At 42.6% G+C, this 19,851-nt stretch overlaps 1 protein-coding gene and 1 long non-coding RNA gene across 3 annotated transcripts in view; one reads left to right on the top strand and one right to left on the bottom strand.

Annotated features, from left to right (window-relative positions):
* The window catches only part of bdh2 (3-hydroxybutyrate dehydrogenase, type 2), a 60,610-nt gene extending 46,121 nt beyond the window's left edge, over positions 1 to 14,489 (bottom strand). Inside the window, exon 1 of one of the 2 annotated variants that reach the window (XM_034188478.1) lies at positions 14,419 to 14,489. The gene's annotated coding sequence lies outside the window, so the exon portion shown is untranslated. The remainder of the gene's footprint in view (positions 1 to 14,418) is intronic. The other variant, XM_034188479.1, reaches the window with a different exon arrangement.
* Positions 1,267 to 11,888, top strand: LOC117526411. Its single transcript, XR_004565280.1, has 3 exons — positions 1,267 to 1,276; positions 1,412 to 1,417; positions 11,804 to 11,888. It is a non-coding gene; the product is annotated as an uncharacterized LOC117526411 (long non-coding RNA).
* Positions 14,490 to 19,851: the final 5,362 nt, after the last annotated feature.

Genomic DNA, 19,851 nt, shown 5'->3' with positions numbered 1-19,851 from the left:
TTTAGCTGCTGCTGGTCCCCGTTCCTCCCCCCAAGCTGACGGTGGACAAAATTAAGCAGGTGCATAAATTTGGGTACCCTTGTCATTTTATTCATTTAAATACATTTACCACTAATTATTGGAACACAAAATTAATTTGGTAAGCTCACTGACCCTTGATCTCCGTACACAGGTGAATCCAATCATGAGAAAGGGTATTTAAGGTGGCCATTTGCAAATGTTTCTCCTCTTTGCATCTCTTCTAATGAGTGGCAACATGAGAGCCTCTAAACAGTTTCTCTGTGCATCGTTCAACTATATAGCGCACTTTGCACAAGGTGATGTTATATGGGAGAGTAATGGAGAAGAAGCCTTTTCTGTGGACACACCACAAACAGAGTCACTTGAGGTATGCTAAAGCACATTTGGACAAGCCAGCTTCATTTTGGAATAAGGTGTTGTGGACTGATGAAAATAAAATTGAGTTATTTAGACATAAGGGGTGGTATGCATGGCTGAAAAAGAACACAGCATTCCAAGAAAAACACTTGCTACCTACAGTAAAATTTGGAGGTGGTTCCATCATGCTGTGTGGCTGTGTGGCCAGTGGAGGTACTGGGAATCTTGCTAAAGTTGAGGGTCACATGGATTCCAGTCAATATCAGCAGATTCTTGAGAACAATGTTCATGAATCAGTGACAAAGTTGAAGTTGCACCGGGGCTGGATCTTTCAACAAGACAACGACCCTAAACACTGCTCAAAATCTACTAAGGCATTGATGCAGAGGAACAAGTACAATGTTCTGGAATGGCCAGCTCAGTCCCCAGATCTGAATATTATTGAAAATCTGTGGTGTGACTTTAAGCGGGCTGTCCATTTTCGGAAACCAACAAGCCTGAGATGTTTTGTAAAGAAGAATGGTCCAAAATACCTTTAACCAGAATCCAGACTCTCACTGGAAGTTATAGGAAGCATTTAGAGGCTATTATTTCTGCAAAAGGAGGATCTACTAAATCAGGGGTGGGCAACATGTTCCAGAAAGGGCCAAGAGGGTGCAGGTTTTCTTTGCAGCCACTGATTCCACCAGTGATTTCAATGATTAACTGAATCCATCTGCTCAAAGTGATATTAATCAGTAAAATGATTGTGCAATCCTGACCTGCAGGATCAGACAGGAGAATGTGGATGGGGAAGAAGATTTAACACCTCTTGTCTCACCCTCATTACTGTCATGTTGCCTTTGAGCAAGGTCCTTAACCTTACATACTGCTGCCAGATGACCAAACAACTTTGTGTGTGTGTGTGTCACATAACACTGAAAAAGTGCTTTGATCATCTGACTTTGATGGAAAAGTTCAATATAAATCCAGTCCATTACCTATTTATTTTGCAGATTCAACACAGAAATTAAATGTACTAAAATTAGGGGAGTTGATGGTCTAGTGGTTAAGCGTTGGGCTTGAGACCAGAGGACCCTTGGTTCAAATCCCAGCCTGACCGGAAAATCACTAAAGACCCTTGGGCAAGGTCCTTAATCCCCTAGTTGCTCCCAGTGTGTAGTGAGCACCTTGTATGGCAGCACCCTGACACTGGGGTGAATGTGAGGCATTATTGTAAACTGCATTGAGCATCTGATGCAGATGTAAAAGTGCTATATAAATGCAGTCCATTTACCATTCATTTCTCATGGAATTTGTCTGAACCAGTGGCGGATGCTGGTCTTTCAAGGAGGGGAAGCTCAATTTCAGCCTACATCATAAAATGTGTCGGTTTATTTATACGTAAATTCTACCCCCGTTCCTTTTCAAGAAAATGATCTGTGACCCTGTCGTACCAACAAGACATCTTTTCCAGGGACTTGACTAGTGTCCTCTCAATGGCCAGCAGAGCTAGGCTGCTTAAACGGCCTTGGCCCATGGTGTTGCAGGTGTAACACTTGAGCCACTTTAAACAGGAGAAGCTCCTCTCTACACCTGCAGATGTAGCTCTAATCGTTGCCACTAATGACAATAGTTTGTACACCTGAGGCATTTCACTGTCCAACTCCATGTCTTTCAGAAACAGCAAGAAATCACATAGCTTTCCCCTGTTGCCCTGCAAGTCCTGGTTTGAATATAGGACTTGAAGTTCAGACCTCAGTCTCCCTGAATCAAAGAACTGGCCAAAACTTTTCAGGACACTCTGAAATGCCTCCTCTGGAAACACTTGTCTCATCTCATCAAATTTCCCTGGATTGACCAATTCCAAGAAGTGCCGACTTTCCAAATTTGCAAAACGCCGAGGTAGCTGCTCTGTGAGATTGTCTAGGATGGCAATGTACAGATTTCTTTAGCGCTCCTTGGGATCCTGTAGTTGTGATAGACGGTGTTTTCTCATGAGCTCAGTTTGTGGGTCTGATATGAGATCTGCTGCTTTGGCATAAACAGCTTGGAAAGCCCCCTCTGACCTCTTCTCTTTGACAAAAGCAAGAAGAGACTCAATTCTTTTCTTGCAGTACAGAACATCCATAGCTCTCTGCTGGACAATGTCAAACACCACATCAGTCTCAGAGAAGATTTGTTCATATGTGTACAACATGAACACAAACTCAAAATCCTCCAGTTTCATCAGAAGGCCTTTGGCACAGTCTAATGTGTCATCATCCATGGACTTATCTGCAACGATCATCTCAAAAGTTTGCAGGAGGGCATCATAATTGTTTGCCACAGTGCTCACTATCCGTGATGTGAAATTCCATCGAGTAGGAGCATTTCTGGGCAACCTTGAGCAGCCTGCAGACTCAAGAAAAGACATCCTCTTTGTGGATTTTGAGAAAAATGTGGCAAACCCAGAGAGTGATGCAAAAAATATTCTGCACGCAGATAAGCATTTAGCCCCCTGAGACAGAACCAGATTCAGTCTGTGTGCGTAGCAATGCACAAACATTGCACTGGGGGCTGTTTCTTTAACTTTGGCCTGCAAACCATTGAGAGCTGAAGCCATGACAGCAGCCCCATCATAGGTTTGCACAAGTTTCTCCCTGAAATTGTAGCCCTGCATGTTCTCATTCAAGACTTCAAAAACAGACTGAGCATCTCTTCCCCCAGAAACATCAAAAAATCCAATAAAGCGCTCCTGAATTTTACCTGCCCTATCCACATAGCGAACAATGACAGAGAGTTGAGCATGGCAAGCTGTATCAGTTGTTTCATCCACCTGCCATGCAAAAAAGGGAGCAGCCTGGATTTCATCCTTGATCTCATCAGAAACAGTGGCTGAAAGAGCAGAGATCAAGTCATTTTGGATTGCATGGGACATACCAGAAAACACAGCTGATGACTGGAATTGTGTGGCCAGGACAGAGTCATATTTAGCTAATGTTTCATTAAACTCCCTGTAATTCCTCTTGTTGGATGATTCAACACTCTCATCATGCCCCCTAAATGACAGCTCCTGACGGCCAAGCAAGGAAGTCACATCAATAAGGCGGTTTAGGAAAGCTCTGTTTTGTTTAACTGCTTCATTATGTTTTGCCACTTGAATGCGAGCGCCTTCATTGATTGCATGCTCAACCCTGACTCTGCCCAGGCAACTTAACCTTGCACATGCACTGACATGTTCATTGCTTTTTCATGCCTTTTGTATGCCCTGTCAAAGTTGGACAGATCCCCAAAACCCACTTTTGACCAGACAACACATCCCTGAGATGGTTTCATCAAGAGGCATGGCCAACAGTACATTTTATTTGTTACAGCACTTCCAGTCAGCCAGCTCACTTTGTCATACCAGGACAGCTGAAAAGACCTGTTACTTTTCCCCACCTTTTGCACCAAATTAATCTGAGGAGTTGATCTGCCCTGCTGTTTAACTCTAAGTTTTTCTTCATAAGGAAGACTATCAAATGGCTTCACCAAAATCCGGTCCACAACATTCAAATTGTCTGCCATTATGTGCAGCTTGCTACCTAGCTAGCTCGCTATCCGGGACTGGCGCGAGGCTAGTGTGAAGTGTGTCCGCCTGTGAGTGCTTTGTGACGGTGGAGGAGCTCAGCAGCACCCACTGCTCGGTAGGGACAGAAACTGCGATAGAAGTCAGAAAGAGTGATAGAAGTCAGTCTCCAAACACAAGCAGCTACAAAAACAACAAAAAAAACCCACCAGAAATAGAAGCGCGATTTGTCGCTAGTCGTTTTTAACAAAGAAAATGCCGCTAAGAGGATTAGGAAAGTCTCCGGTTCAACTCAGAACAGAATGAAAATTAAAAAATGCTCCCACGGATGTTTACTCCAAAAGATCGCTGATTCGCTCATTTAGCTGTCAATCAAAAAGGGATTCAGCCTCAAACAGATCATCCAATCATCATGCAGAAGCTGAGCGTCCGGGCCAGCCGAGGCCAGCCCACTGCCCCATAGACCCCCAGAGACGCTGAGTGTCCGATGGGCGGGACAAAGCCCAGCATTTATCCAATGACTCGTCTCGTTTCGCTGCACTCTTTGCTTCGCTATTGAACTCCGTGGACACTCAGCGTCCACACTGTTTAAAGCACTGTGAAGCTGCGGGAATGAGTGAGAGGAAAGCCGCGTCGTTACCAGTGATAAGAAGCTGATTCTGAACAAAAGTTGAGCGCGTTGTAGCGCATATTTAGTCAATGACGTACACACAACAGTATATATTTGATCACTTATTTTTTGACATTTTAGGGGAAGCTGAGCTTCCCTTGGAGTCTTAGAGCAATCACCTCTGGTCTGAACTGTCACAGAACTGTGGAACTATTCATAATGTTTAACAAGAAACCTCAAACATATGAAACTATAAAGACTTGGGTGTGTGTGTGTGGGGGGGGGGGGGCCGCTACACTACAACTCCTATAATAACTACCACTAAGTTGGCAATGTTTTCACAAGCACTGGTCTGTTTGTTTGCCAAAAAGTAATGAATGGATTTCAATGATATTTGGTGAACAGGTAAATAATATTCTACAAAGTAAGTCATTAAATTTTGGATGTGAACCAGAATACATTCCGGAACTGAGACCAATAACAATGTCTGGGACATGAAAACATTTAACTCAAAAATTTATGAAAGAATGTTGATAAAATTTGGTGCGACGATGGACAAATGTCCTGGAAAATGAGGGATTTTATTTTAAATTTGATCCAGAATATATTTTAGATCCAGGACCCAAAACAGATTTTATATGTGGCTTTGTTGGATGGGTTAGTTCTTCAAGTACCTTATTTTTCAAGGTTTCATTCCATTTAATCATTTCATTTGAAGGGTTTAAATTATCTTAAAAATCTACTTTTTTTTGCAGTTAAAGAGTAAATAAACTGCATTTATATAACACACTGTCCCTGCGTCGGACAAAAATGAAGAGAATCTGATGAATGAAGAACAGTTTGGCCTATGTAATATTCTAAAGACGTGCCTGCCACGTGTTGGAGTGACACTCGCCTTCACGTGCGCCAACAACCACAGAGAAAAACATGATGCCCAGTATGTAACGACAAATTACACAATTAACAGAATTAAACCATGTGTGGAATGTGTGAATGGGGAAGACACCAAAACCATTCATCACAAGTGCATATTACTCACAGCAAATGTAAAACACAGTTCCAGATCCTTTCAATACCTTTGAAACAACAGTGTTTCAAACATTGGCCCACTGTCTCCATGAAAAGGAACATATTCTTTGTTGCCACCTGCTGGACAGTGCAGGAACAAGCATTCATATCAAAATATGAATTTAAGATTTAAAGTCTGCAGTCAGCAGAAGGTCTGTACGTGCACCAGAACATACAACTTGGACATGCTAAAAAAGTTTACAATGATGGCTCAGATATTAGGGTGTTGTCACGCACACCAGACAACCTGGGGATTGCAGAACTTGCTCAAGTACATCTTAATGATTTTTCCTATCTGACTGAGGAACTGAGAATAATCCTTTGGTCACAAAGCTACTTCGCCAAGCTTTAGGCCACTACTTCCACAATACAAAGTGATTGCGCAGTTAACACTAGGTGGCACCTATTAACTGATTCCTGTAGAGTTCAGGTTAATGATTTGACCTGAAGATTACATCACAGTCACAGCTATGACAGCTTTTTCTCAAGATGTGAAGAAATTCTGAGCTCGTAAGGCATTAATAGGCATATTTTATTTTTACTGTTTCTCCAGAAGTTAAACATACAAGCGGCTGGCGAGTTTATAAGACAGCATTAACTGCTTGCTGTGAGCAAACAGGTTGACTGGAAAATTGTCCCGACATTGAAGCATATTATGCATGTAATACAAAATAAATACTTTAGAAAAAGATTTTTTGTTACCATGTATTTGATGAAACAATGTGTCTTACTTTGACATTGTCCTGGCTCAAGACCAAGATCCAGCCTTTCAATGACTTTCTGGACTGAGCCATCAGAAGCCAAATTTGTTGAGATGCTTCTCTGAGCATTGAAATTAATGTCTCTGGGTCTACAGCCTTTGAGATCAAGAGACACCTAGGAAGTGGTTATGGAGTCATGAGGTTGCTGGACCGCAGCATTTGGTGATGCAGATGTCTTTGCAGGAGAACAACCCTCCAAGTCTTTAGGGTCCTGCTGTTTTCTGTATGGTTGTGAGACTTGGAGGCTAATCAGTAACCCAAGGTGACAGGTCGATGTCATTGTTACTAGCTCTCTTCAGTCACGATTCTGACTTAGACTAAGGTGAGACATTTTGAGTATGTGTCGCATTTCTCTGGGCATGATCGCAGGTGCCTCAGTGCTAAGGATCCCGGCATCTGGAGAAAGCCAAAGGAAAACTGAGCGTTCAACTGGCAGTGTCAGACAGTTACTTTCAAGACGCAGGGATGGACCAGTTATCTCCCTGGGTGGTTACCATCCAGGAATGAATACTGTTCCACAGTGTGGTGGATGCTGTAATACATGGCCCCAACACATACTCCCAAACAACTCCACTAAAGACCCACTGAACACCAAGTGGGCCAACTCCCATCTTGAAGTGGGCATTGACTTCCAATCAACACCATGATTATCTCAAACAGTTATTTAATGAGCAATTTCTTTAAATGAAGGATTTTATTTTTTTTCAAATGAGGAACTGTATATCTTTGCAAATTACTGAACACTTCCAAAGTAAGATTAAATTCTTTCCATGAATGTCAAACTGTAATGTGATAAATTGATGGACATACCTAAAAATGTAAAACTCATGGAGCAGCATTAATCAAATAAATTATAGTGAGCAAGATTAAGTTGATTACAAGTTCTGCCGATAAAGAAACATTTTGATTAATTGCTCAGCCTTACTCACAGCTGTGATTACTCTCACATACCAAGAATGTGATTAAACTGAAAAATGATGAAGTCACAAATACTTAATTTTAAACAGAAAATACAATTATTGTACAAATGAGAAGAACAGTACACTACTGTTTTGGTTAGAACTACTTTAACATCTACAATGATTGCCAGTGAACTTTATACCATATCCTGAAACTACTCCCATTATGTACCATGTTTCCACATCTGTCCAAAGGTGTATCGGGTGGGGGGTGGGGGAGTAGTCACACCAGTCTGTAAGTCAGATAATAATGTGGTGCTACTACTTCATGGAGCAATAAGCAAAATGAATTTAATTGGTGAATTATTCATTCATAATGCAAACACTGCATTAGTGAGCAGAAGCTAAAGGGTTAATAATGTTGTTATATGAGGTACAAGGAACTCAAGAGTAAACTGCTTCTTGTAGACAATCATTGATTGTCTACAAGAGCCGTACAAGAGCACTGGGTGAGCCATTGCTCACCCACGCAGCTCTCAGCATCAACTTAAACACTCTGCTCACACTGATATCCAAGAGTTGAAGCTGTTTTGTTAACCCTCCCGGAATAACAGCAAGTACCGTGTTCTCTGATTGGTTATCGTGACCAGCGTGACCTATAGGGCAGCCGCCATACTACAGTGCCCATGATGCATTGCATTTCCGTTTCTGGTGACCATTTTAAAACAGAGCGACTCTGTCACGTAAAATTGTTTTATTACGGTAAATTAATTGAGAATCTACCGGTATATTTTTCATTTATAAGTCACTCTGGAGTATAGGTTGCACCCCCGGCCAAAACATGTAAAAAAGTGCGACTTATAGTCCGAAAAATACGGTACATGCACAACCAAAAGTCAGTCTTATATCAGCCTTAAAACCCCTCCTCTGATGTGTCAGACTCTTCCTCTCTGGGGAGAGTTTGAGAGCAGCAGCAGCAGCCAGTTTTTTTTTTCCTCCACGTGCGTGCGCGAACGAATCGTGAAGATTATTTTATTTATTAACTACACAGATGTATAAGTGACTGGTTTATGACACAATTATGACAGAGTTTGAGGTGAGAGAGAGCGAGGAACTATGGAGCCCTGGAAGTGTCATCGCAAAATGTTTTGCATGTGGAGAGAATGTGCGCACGTTTTATGATATTGTGCGCACGTTTTAAGCATCGTTTGAGTAAAACAAGGGCATGATCTACTTAAACGTGGCCACAATTTGTAAAACGTGCACTCAACATTGTCTTGACACATAAATGTTGGCTATTAGCCAACAAACCAGGAGACAGTGTAATACATTTCCCCATTAGAAATGGATCTGGTCAGGGTATATTATCATGGTTTGGGTGCACAAGGACATATAGAGAACTCTGGCTGCCCAGCATGGCATCATCTGGAGTTTAAGCACATTAAAAAGGATGCTGAGAGCGAAGCGTCTCCCCATCGTGAGGATGACAGTTTAGGTCATATAATTTTGAACAAAAGGAAAACGTGCGCATGTTTTAATATACGAGGTCTCTTAGATAATAAACCGACCCTTTTATTTTTTTTTTTAACTATATGGATTTGAATGACATGCGATTACACCAATCATGCTTGAACCCTCGTGCGCATGCGTGAGTTTTTTCACGCGTGTCGGTGACGTCATTTCCCTGTGGGCAGGCCTTGAGTGAGATGTGGTCCCGCCCTCTCGGCTGAATTCCTTTGTTTCACACGCTGCTCGAGACGGCGCGCGTTGCTTTGTCAAAAATTTTTCTGGACCTGTGAGGAATATCCGAGTGGACACTATTCGAGAAATTAAGCTGGTTTTCTGTGAAAAGTTTAACGGCTGATGAGAGATTATGGGGTGTTTCTGTCGGTGTAAGGACTTCCCACGGAGTGGGACGTCCTGCAGCGCTTCCAGGCGCTGTCGTCGGCCTGTTTCGAGCTGAAAACATCCTAATTTAAGGCTTAATTCACCCAGGACATCGTGAGAGAACAGAGAAGATTCAGAAGAGGCCGGCATGAGGAATTTATGTGACCTTCCACTGTTTAAGGACATTTTTTTAATGAAAGACGTACGCGCAAATTCGCCGAGTCGTTTCCGTGACGACTCGGCAAATCTGTGTGCGCCGCGACAGGAAAAACACCTCCGTGTTGAAAACCATTTGTAGAATTCAGGCGGCTTTTAATGGCTTTCAACAAGTGAGTAACTGAGAAATTGTTTAACAGCTTGGGCATGTTCCAACTTGCCCGTTAAGATTTCCAACGGAGGTGTTTTTCCTGCCGCGACCCCCCGCGGTCGGGTCCGGCCCGACATGCGACTCTGCCCGCACGTTCTTTCATTACAAAATGACCGTTAACAATGGAATGTCCGAATAAACTCCTCATGCCGACTTCTTCTGAAAGTTCTCTGTTCTCTGACGACTTACTGCGTCAACAGAGCCTGAAATGTGGAAGTTTTCAACTTGAAACGGCGAGACGCTGCCGCCTCGAAGCGCAGATCGCCGTCAGGCGCCGTGGACCGTCCTTAAAGCGACACTACCAGACCAAAATCTCTCATCAGCCGTTAAAATTTTTACCGAAAACCAGCTGAATTTATTGAATGGTGTCCACTCAGTTGTGCCTTACAGTTTTGAAAAAAAATTTATCAAACAAAGCAACAGTCTCTGAGCCATTCCTAAACAATGGAAAAAAATCGACGAGCGGGTGGACGACTCCTCACTCAAAGACTGCCCACAGGCGAATGACGTAACCGACAGGCGTGAAAAAACTCTCGCATGCCCACGAGGGTTCAAGCATGTCTGATGTAATCACACGTGATTCAAATCCATATGGTTTTTGAAAAAAATAATAAGGTTGGATACTTTTCTAATAGACCTCGTAATTCGAGGGCTCAATTAAAGGAAAACGTGCACACGAATTACCACGGCCAGGAAAACGTGAGCACGTTTTATTACTTGAGAGCACGTTTTATTCATTCGTGAGCTCAATTAAAGGAAAATGTGCGCACAAATTATCATGGCCAGAGAAAAAAAAAAAAAAAAATCACTAAGTGACCTCTCCCAAGTTCTGTAAAGGAACAGCAGCGGCAGCCAGTTTTTTTTTTTTCACATGCGCATGCAAACTAATCGTCTGTGAAGATAATTTTATTAACTACACAGATGTATAAAACAAATGGTGACTGGTTTATAACACAGTGATGACAGAGTCTGAGGGGGAGAGAGAGCGAGGAACCGCAGCCAGACAGTTTTTTTCTTTTCTTTGTTTACAGGTGCGCGCACGAACATAACAAATGGAGCACAGCAACTCGCTCCATGTTTGAGAGTCATAAAACGTAGGGAAGACGAAGACAACACACTGGAATTTTTTTTTTCCCTCATTTATTCCTTTATTGGTTCATTCTACTGGTGCTTATAGTTGATAAAACTTGGATAAAGTTACTTGCACCAGTGCCAGTGCAGTATAAAATTACGTGCACTGCTTGAATAATACATGCACAAACTAGCACATGCACGTAGTATTTCGACCCCTGCAAGTAGAAAGCCAATATTTGCGGCAGTCTCTGCTATGCTAGCAGCTAGCCGCTTGCTGCTGTGAACTCGATCACATTTGTCCTTTCTGAGCATTTTATCATAAATATCTTGCTGTGTGGTTAATTGTACTAATAAGCCGTTAAAAAGTTATTCTGCCAGTATTTCCACAGAGTGAAATTTTCCTGCGAATACAAACAGCTTGGTGACATAAGATCCACTGACGCAATGACTACTGAGCCAACATGTTAGTCACTATTTTCAATACTCGCACCCAAGCCAGCTGTGACTAAAAAAAACAAAAAACAAAACACCATATGGTCCGTAAAAATGTGCATTAATCAAACATCTGAACCAAATTCAGCCTGTTAGCCTTAGCTTGTTTGGTAACTGTCAGATAAGAGCCATATTTGGCCTTCATTCATTCACCCACTGGCTCAGCGACACAGTTCCTATTTCACTCAAACTGCTACAAAACACACAAAGAAGTTTGCTGTGTTTTCACTCAATAAAAAATGGAGACCGCGTTCCTATGCAGGTCACATGACCAATGTCCCTGCTGTCCGACTTCAGGGATATCGACAGATTATCTCTCGGTTACGAGTGCACGTCTGGGAAAGCCTATCGCACTTCCAGGTCAACAGTCTTCAAACAAGGTCTGCTGCATGCTTAAACAATATGGCTGGAGTTTGCATGTCTGCTTTCTTCTTCATTACTGTCACAACTGCTCAATCTCATGTGAATGAACGCCACTTGTCCCGCTAAGAAGTTGATGCCAACTGCACAGAATAACTAGTTAGCATGCCGGAGTCTCGTTCGTTATCGGAATTAACTAGACAAATCACTCCACCAACTAACAACGGCCATGCACCACCACCCACAGAAACAAGAAAGAACTATCAATCTGTCAATCCTTTCCGTGTCTAGGCCAGGTGAGGTTTCCCATGTTGAGTCAAATTAAGCCACAGGCTCCACTCCTCGTGATGCCCTTCCATCAATTCCTTTAAGCTTCAGCTTTGCAATCATACTCCCCCCGGAACCCAAAGACTTTGGTTTCCCGGATGCTACCCGGCGGGTCATGGGAATAACGCCGCCAGATTGCTAGTTTGCATCAGTTATGGTCACAAAAACTGATAGTCATCGAACCTCTGACTTTCGTTCTTGATTAATGAAAACATTCTTGGCAAATGCTTTCACCTTCATCCGTCTTGCGCAGGTCCAAGAATTTCACCTCTAGCAGCACAATATGAATGCCCCCGGCTGTCCCTCTTAATCATGGCCCCAGTTCAGAGAAGAAAACCCACAAAATAGAACCTGACTCCTATTCCATTATTCCTAGCTGGGGTATTCAGACAACCTGGCCAAGTTTGAACACTAATTTTTTAAAAGTAAGCACTTTGGACCCCACGGGACACTCAGCTAAGAGCATCAAGGGGGCACCGAGAGGCAGGGGCTGGGACAGACGGCAGCTCGATGCTGAGATCCAACTTTGAACATCTTGAAATTAGCGCCATGCTCAGAGAGGAGCCTCGTTAACTGAAGATAATGCCTCTAAGAGCCACTCAGAGCCATGAAACTCCCACGATAGTTGAAGAAACCCTCTTGTAGCAAAGAAAACATGCTGTGTGGCTCATTATTCATCCTTCATTATTCGCTGGGACCCAGGCTTAAGAGCTTTTTAACTGCAGCAACTTTAAGATACGCTAATGGAGCTAGAATTAACACGGCTGCTTGCACACGACAGACACAAAATACTGATACACAGAGAAATTACTTAAATGGCCGCTCTCACGCGTTGGCTGTATTTGGTACTAGTGAATAGAGGTGGGCAGATCGATCCTAATATTGATAATATTGATACCAACGCTGGTAATGATATTGAACGATCCTCGTGTAAAAAGATAGACACTCAAGCTTTTTTTTCTCTCCCGCACGCACTGACTGCTGCGCACACAGATTCATCAAAGTCTACTCTCTGTCTGTAAGCGCTGCTCTGTGTCACACAAGACAGAGCAGTGCACCCTTGTATTGTTGTTTGTCAGCCCTCAACCTCAGGAGATTTTGTTTTAAGTTGTGTTGAGTGATTTTTTTTTTTAACAATAATGTTGATTATGATAATATTTTGTTGTCACGTACAATGTTCGGCAAAATTCTATCCTAGGTCTTTTGGATCCTTTGGATCTATGAAGCTTAAATATGAAAAAGTATTGGTATTGGTATCGGTATCGATATCGGCAATACTGGGCCTGTATTTACTTGGTATCGAATCAATACCAAAATTCTCGGTAACCTCCCACCTCTACTAGTGAACTCCAACGACCAATATGACCCCTTTAAACATTTTGAAGCACTGGACTGCTACAGTTTAAAAAAGTGAATCCAAATTTCTTCCACTGAGCTGCAGCAAATGTAGAAAGTACTAGCTCATGATTAAAATTACATAGCACAGCCACTGCCGTGAACTTTAGCTTGTTTGTATTAAATACAGCTAAAACATTTGTTGTGGAGTTCATTCAAATATATAATAGTGATGTTAAGCTCGAGTCAGGCTGCTCGACACAGCATCGAGCTTTGTGAACCAGAAGTGTCGGTGAGCAGCGTTTCAAGCACGCCCCCATCACGTGACCACTGCGAGCGAGGCCTCGTTACGTCACACCACGTGTCGGGCTTCGCGGGAAAGTCGAATAATCTGGGCGTGTCAATACGACCCGCCAAGTATTTAAATGAGATCTGAATCGCGGCACAAACTGTGGGTTTGTGAGAGGAGGAGACTGCTAGCGACAGTGTTATTGCCAATTACTACGTGACAGGGACAGCATTAGTTTATATTTAGGTCTAGTTTAGAGTTCATTTAGTATAGTTAGCTACATACACATAGGACCTAACCACACACAACAGGCATCCATTCATATACAACATTTATCCACACAGTACATCAACACAAGTTATAGGTTAGACTATATATTCATAGGTAGATCAGAGACTGAGCTGAGTGACTGAGGAGCTGTGATTTTGGCGAGCGGGTCTTCTCCAAAGCTGGAGAGGTGGTGAGGCAGAAGAGGAGCCGATTAAAGCCCAGCACTGTTGAAATTATTCTTTTTTTGAATAAAAATTGTTGATAGTTGCACAATAACCATCTCCTATCCCCTCTATTCTAATTTACAAATTACAGTATCATAAGCACAAGTTGCAGAAGCACATGCCTTTCTCACTTTTCCCGTCACATTCCATCCAAATATTATTTGAGGACTGATGAATCTACATATAGTCTACAATAAAGGCTTTCATAACCAGTATGTGTGCATCTGTAGGGACTATTTATTACATTAAGAAAGACACAATAATGAAGATGACATTTTTTATTAGTATTTTTCAAGGACAAACCACATCAGTCATGAATTACTGCAAACATTTGTCACAGCACTCGCTCAGGGTAATTCTCAAAACAATCCAGCAGATGTCACCCTTCAAACTGTATCAAACGCCTCGAAGCGGTGTGTCAATTTTCAGCCAGTTGTGTTGAAGTGGCTCATTGGTTCATGAGGCCTCGAAATTGCCATCACTAATATATAACTTATTTACATAGTTTAAAATCAAGCGTGAACAGCAACAAAAACTTTGCAACTCACCCTGTGGACATAGCCCGACGCACAGCACAGCGCACACACAGGTCACGTGCTACTGGACTTTAACAGCTTCTTCTTCTTCTTTTTATTTCCGGCAGACTAGGCACGGCTACTGCATTGCTGCCCCCCACTTGTTAGAATGTGCACCTAGAAAACACAATGTATTATCCGCCCTACACTTTATTATAGCACCCTGTGCTCCTCAGAAAGTTTATGACTGCACTTTAACAGCTATTGGTTCACTACCAGGAAGTACCTTCAGAGTACAGATCGAAACAGTAAAGCGGACAACATAATTCGCTGAACCAGCATGATTAAATGGGGATTAAAATGAAGAATTTCACACCCTTCAGATCAGAATTTCTGCTGTCTGAACTTTAATATTTATCCATCTCTTACCATCTTTTTTTTTTTTTTTTTTTTTTTAAATGCCGACTTTAGGAATAGGCATAAAGATTAATGAAGACTGGAGCGGACAGGAGCTCATTACTGCAATATTGTGATTCGCCATCTTGGGAGAGGGTTTGTTTGGAGTTTGTGAACCATTGCTGTGACAACACCACCAAGATCCACAACTATCGTCGTCAAACGTGTCAGGCACAGTCTTTGCAGGAGTGGACTGTGGTTGTTACTTAAATAAGAATTCCCTTCCAGGACATAAATTCCTCACCCATTCTACAGGTGCATCTAAAAAAAAACTCAAATTTTTTTGTCAAGTATTTCAGAAAGTGAAATCCAGAAAGTGCATCCGGAAAGTATTCACAGTGCTTTACTTTTTCACATTTTGTTATGTTTCAGCCTTATTCTAAAATGAAGTAAATTCATTTTTTCCCCTCAAAATTCTGCTCACAACACTCCATAATGACAACATTAAAAAAGTTTCTTTTTTTTTTTTTTTTTTGCAAATTTATTAAAAAATAAAAAAACACTAAGAAAAAACATGTACATAAGTAGAAGAATAAGTTCATTTTTTAGCATGGGCAGCCAATGAAAGCACTTTATCAGCAGTTTATTTCCAGACGTGCCCACAGCATGTGTCTCTCATTCCTCCACAGCACATCTGTTCAAAGTGCCAGTTGGGAGGTTGGCTGCAATCGGGAAGCAAACCCAGATCGCTGGTGTCCCAGTCCAATGAGCAAACCATTATGCCACTACCGCAGTTGTGTATGCACACCCTTTGCTCAATACGTTGTTGATGCACTTTTGGCAGCAATTACAGCCTCAATATTCTTGAATATGATGCACAAGCATGGGGCACCTATCTTTGGGCAGTTTTGCCCATTACTCTTTGCAGCACCTCTCAAGCTCCATCAAGTCGGTGCACAGCCATTTTCAAATCTCTGCAGAGATGCTCATTCGGATTCAGGTCTGGGCTGTGGCTGAGCCACTCAAGGACATTCACAAAGTTGTCCAGAAGCCACTCCTTTGATGTGCACGGTATATTCTGGACTCATTACATAAAAACTAAAAAAAAATTTCATTTCTTATTTTAATTTTCATAATTATAGCCTACAGCTCCAAAAGAAAAAAACATACCTCAAAATATTAGAATATTTCATTTCATGTCACTATTTATGCAGTAGAAATACCATGAATCTCCATGGTATTACTGAACTTGATTGGCCCCATAGACAATTCCCCATAAATTCTCTATGAGGTGTTGTCAAGAGGAAGATGAGAGACACCAGACCCAACAATACACGAGCTGAAAGTCGCTATCATATGGCCTCTATGGCACACTGCACTCTTCAATATTACGTATAATGGCAAATGGACTGCATTTTTTAGCGCTTTTCCATCTGCATCAGACACTCAAATTGCTTTACAATGATGCCTTACATTCACCCAGACACACTTGCACACCCATGTCAGGGAGCTACCATGCAAGGTGCTCACTAAACACCAGGAGCAACTTCAGGATAAGGACCTTGCCCAGCAGCCCTTAGTGATTTTCCAGTCAGGCTGGTTTTGAACCGAGGATCCTCTGCTCTGAAGCCCATTGCTTAACCACAAGACCATCACCTCCCTAAATCCCTTTTAGTAAAAACGGATCTTATGAAATATTCTAATATTATTTCTTTTCTTTTTTGGAGTTGTAGGCCATAATTATCTAAATAAAAATGCTTTAAACACTTTAGTTTATATGTAATGAGTCTAGAATATATAAAATTTTCACTTTCTGAAATACCTGACAAAAAATATTGAACTTTTTCATGATATTCTAATTTTCTGTGATGTACCTGTCTTGGCTATGGCGTTGGGGTTGCTGCATGACGTCATCAGTAAACAAGAGACCGCGCACCCGGACGCCATGTTCATTGTTGCCGGCGACTTTAACCACTGCAACCTGAGGACTGTCCTTCCCAAGTATCATCAGTACGTGAGCTTCCCGACGAGGGAGAACAACATACTCGACCAAGTCTACAGCAACGTGAGGGAGGCCTACAGAGCAGTGTGTCGGCCACACTTTGGACAGTCCTACCACATTTCTGTGTTCCTCTATCCAGCATACAGACAACTCCTCAAGCAAACACCTCCAGTAAGTAAAGATATTAAAGTGTGGAATAAAGAAACTGACTTAGTGCTTCAGGACTGCTTTGATAGTACCGACTGGGATGTGTTTAGAACTGCCGCTGTGAGAGAGGATGGCTCTGTTGATTTAGAGGACTATGCTTCTGGGGTAACAGGTTACATCAGCAGTTGCACTGAGACCATTGTCCCCACAAGGCGCTGCACAAAATACCCCAACCAGAAACCCTGGTTAAATGGTGAGGTTCGGTCCATGCTACGTGCTTGCCATACTGCATTTCTCTCTGGCAACACTGAAAGCTACAAAAGGTCCAGATATGACCTGCGCAGATCTATCAGTGAGGCAAAGAGACAGTACAGACAAAAACTGGAGGGCTACTACACCAGCACAGACTCCTGGCGCATGTGGCAAGGACTGCAGCACATCACCAACTATCAACAGACGAGCAGGTCAGTCACAACCAGCCACTCTTCACTACCTGATGAGCTCAATGAGTTCTATGCTCGCTTTGAAGTCCCCAACCATGATCGACTGGAAGAGGTGGTGGCCAAGGAGCATACACGGAATGCACCGCTCATTGTCACACCAGCAGATGTGCGCAGGAACTTGAGGAGAATAAACCCACGGAGAGCAGCTGGCCCAGATAACATCCCAGGGCGTGCACTCAGTGTCTGCTCATCAGAACTGACTGATGTGTTCGTGGATATATTCAACCTGTCACTTGCACAAGCTTTTGTGCCATCATGTTTCAAGAGTACCACCATCATGCCCATTCCAAAGAAAAGTGCTGTGACCTGCCTAAATGACTATCACCCTGTGGCACTCACTCCAATTGTGATGAAGTGCTTTGAGAGGATAGTCATGACTCATATCCAGGAGACCATTCCTAATACCATAGATCCTCTTCAGTTTGCCTACCGTCGGAACCGCTCCACAGATGACGCAGTCAATACTGCCCTTCACACAGCCCTCACTCACCTGAAGGGAAAGGATACGTATGTCAGAATGCTGTTTATCGACTATAGCTCAGCATTCAACACTGTCATACCATACAAACTTATAGAGAAGCTCCTCGTCCTTGGACTGACACCTGCCATTTGCAACTGGGTGTTGAACTTCCTTACGAATAGACCCCAGTCAGTCAGAATCGGCAGTCGTACATCCAGCACAAGAACAGTGAACACTGGGGTCCCCCAGGGCTGTGTGCTGAGTCCCTTCCTGTACACACTCTTCACACACGACTGTGTGACCTCTCAGAATAACATCATTATCATCAAGTTTGCCGACGATACTACAGTCATTGGTCTGATCACTGGCGGGGAAGAGACAGCATACAGGAAGGAGGTGGCTGAGCTTGTGGCCTGGTGTCATGACAACAGTCTTTTATTAAATGCAGACAAGACCAAAGAAATGATTGTTGATCCGAGGAAGAAGCAGGTGCTGCACACCCCCCTGTATATAGGTGAAACGGATGTGGAGAGGGTGAGAACTTTCAAATTCCTTGGCATCCATATCAGCGAGGATCTCACCTGGTCTCACAACACACAGACCATCATAAGGAAGTCCCAGCAGCGATTATACTTTCTGAGAAGACTAAGGAAATTTGGCATGCCAGTCAAAATTCTCAGCACCTTCTACAGGATTACGATTGAGAGTGTTCTCACCAGCGCCATCACAGTCTGGTATGGAAACTGCACTGCTCAGGACAGAAAGGCTCTCCAGCATGTGATCAAGACTGCTCAGTCCATCTCAGGAACAGCCTTTCCCTCACTACAGGACATTTATCACACCAGAGTCATCAGGAGGGCCCAGAACATAATCAAGGACAGCACTCACCCCCAGCACAACCTCTTTACACTCTTACCTTCAGGCAGACGTTACAGGAGTGTGAAGTCCAGGACCACAAGACTAACAAACAGTTTTTATTCACAGGCCATCAGGCTTATAAACACATCATACACTACCTCCTCTCCCCTCCCACCCTGAACTGTTTTTTAATTTTTACCTGTTTACACTAGATTGCACCTTAAATACACCGTACTGCTGCTATTAAAATACTGTTTACATAGGTTTATTTATATTTGTTCTGAATACTACTGTCCACATCTGTTACTCGTGATTTGCACTCTCTGAATCGCTGCTCCACATATTTGCACAATTTGCACAATAATTTAAGTGTTTTTTTTTGTTTTGTTTTTTTATTTTAAACATTTCGCCTTTTCCTCTCTCTCTCTTTCTTTCTTTTTAAGATTATATTGGTGAATGGAGGAACAGCAAAGTAAGAATTTCATTGTATAGTGTAACTGCCTGTTTCTGCTGTACATATGACAATAAAACTCTTGAATCTTGAATCTTATAGGAAGTATCTTGCTATCCTAGGTTTCCAAATTCAACGATTTGGCTGCATTGCAACACCAGTTTAACAGATCAAGTAAGAGATTGACGGTTGAGGTGAAATACGGTGAGGTTCTTGTGTTTCCCCGTGGCTTCTACCGTAGCCATGAAGGGTCAACAGGAACCATGATCTATAATCAAATGGCTTTGAAGGCAGATGAAGGCTGCATCAGGTCCTCAGACCAAGATTGTTTGGGAATTCCCTTTGGTCTAAGGATCTGTCAAGGACTGTGTGGTTGACGGTGTTCCCACATTAAACAAACCCACGTACAGACATCTCTAGATTGACCCTGAATGTACATTTTCTACATTGCGCGGCATACCCACAAGTCTTTTGGCAATTGGCAGAGAATGACAGGGGCCGGTGTCACCGACTGGACGTCCCCCCATAAAAATCGGTCTGCCATTGTCTTCACCATTTCTCTCATTTTAATCAGAAAAAAGTTTCCTACCATGAATTTTTCAATCTATTTGTCCTGCATTTTTTCATAGAATTTTGCAAGGATCAGCCA

This window comes from Thalassophryne amazonica, chromosome 15 (assembly GCF_902500255.1).
Source record: "Thalassophryne amazonica chromosome 15, fThaAma1.1, whole genome shotgun sequence".
Taxonomy (NCBI): Eukaryota; Metazoa; Chordata; class Actinopteri; order Batrachoidiformes; family Batrachoididae; genus Thalassophryne; species Thalassophryne amazonica.
The sequence above is the reverse complement of the archived record's forward strand: the minus strand, read 5'-3'. Positions and strand labels throughout refer to the sequence as shown.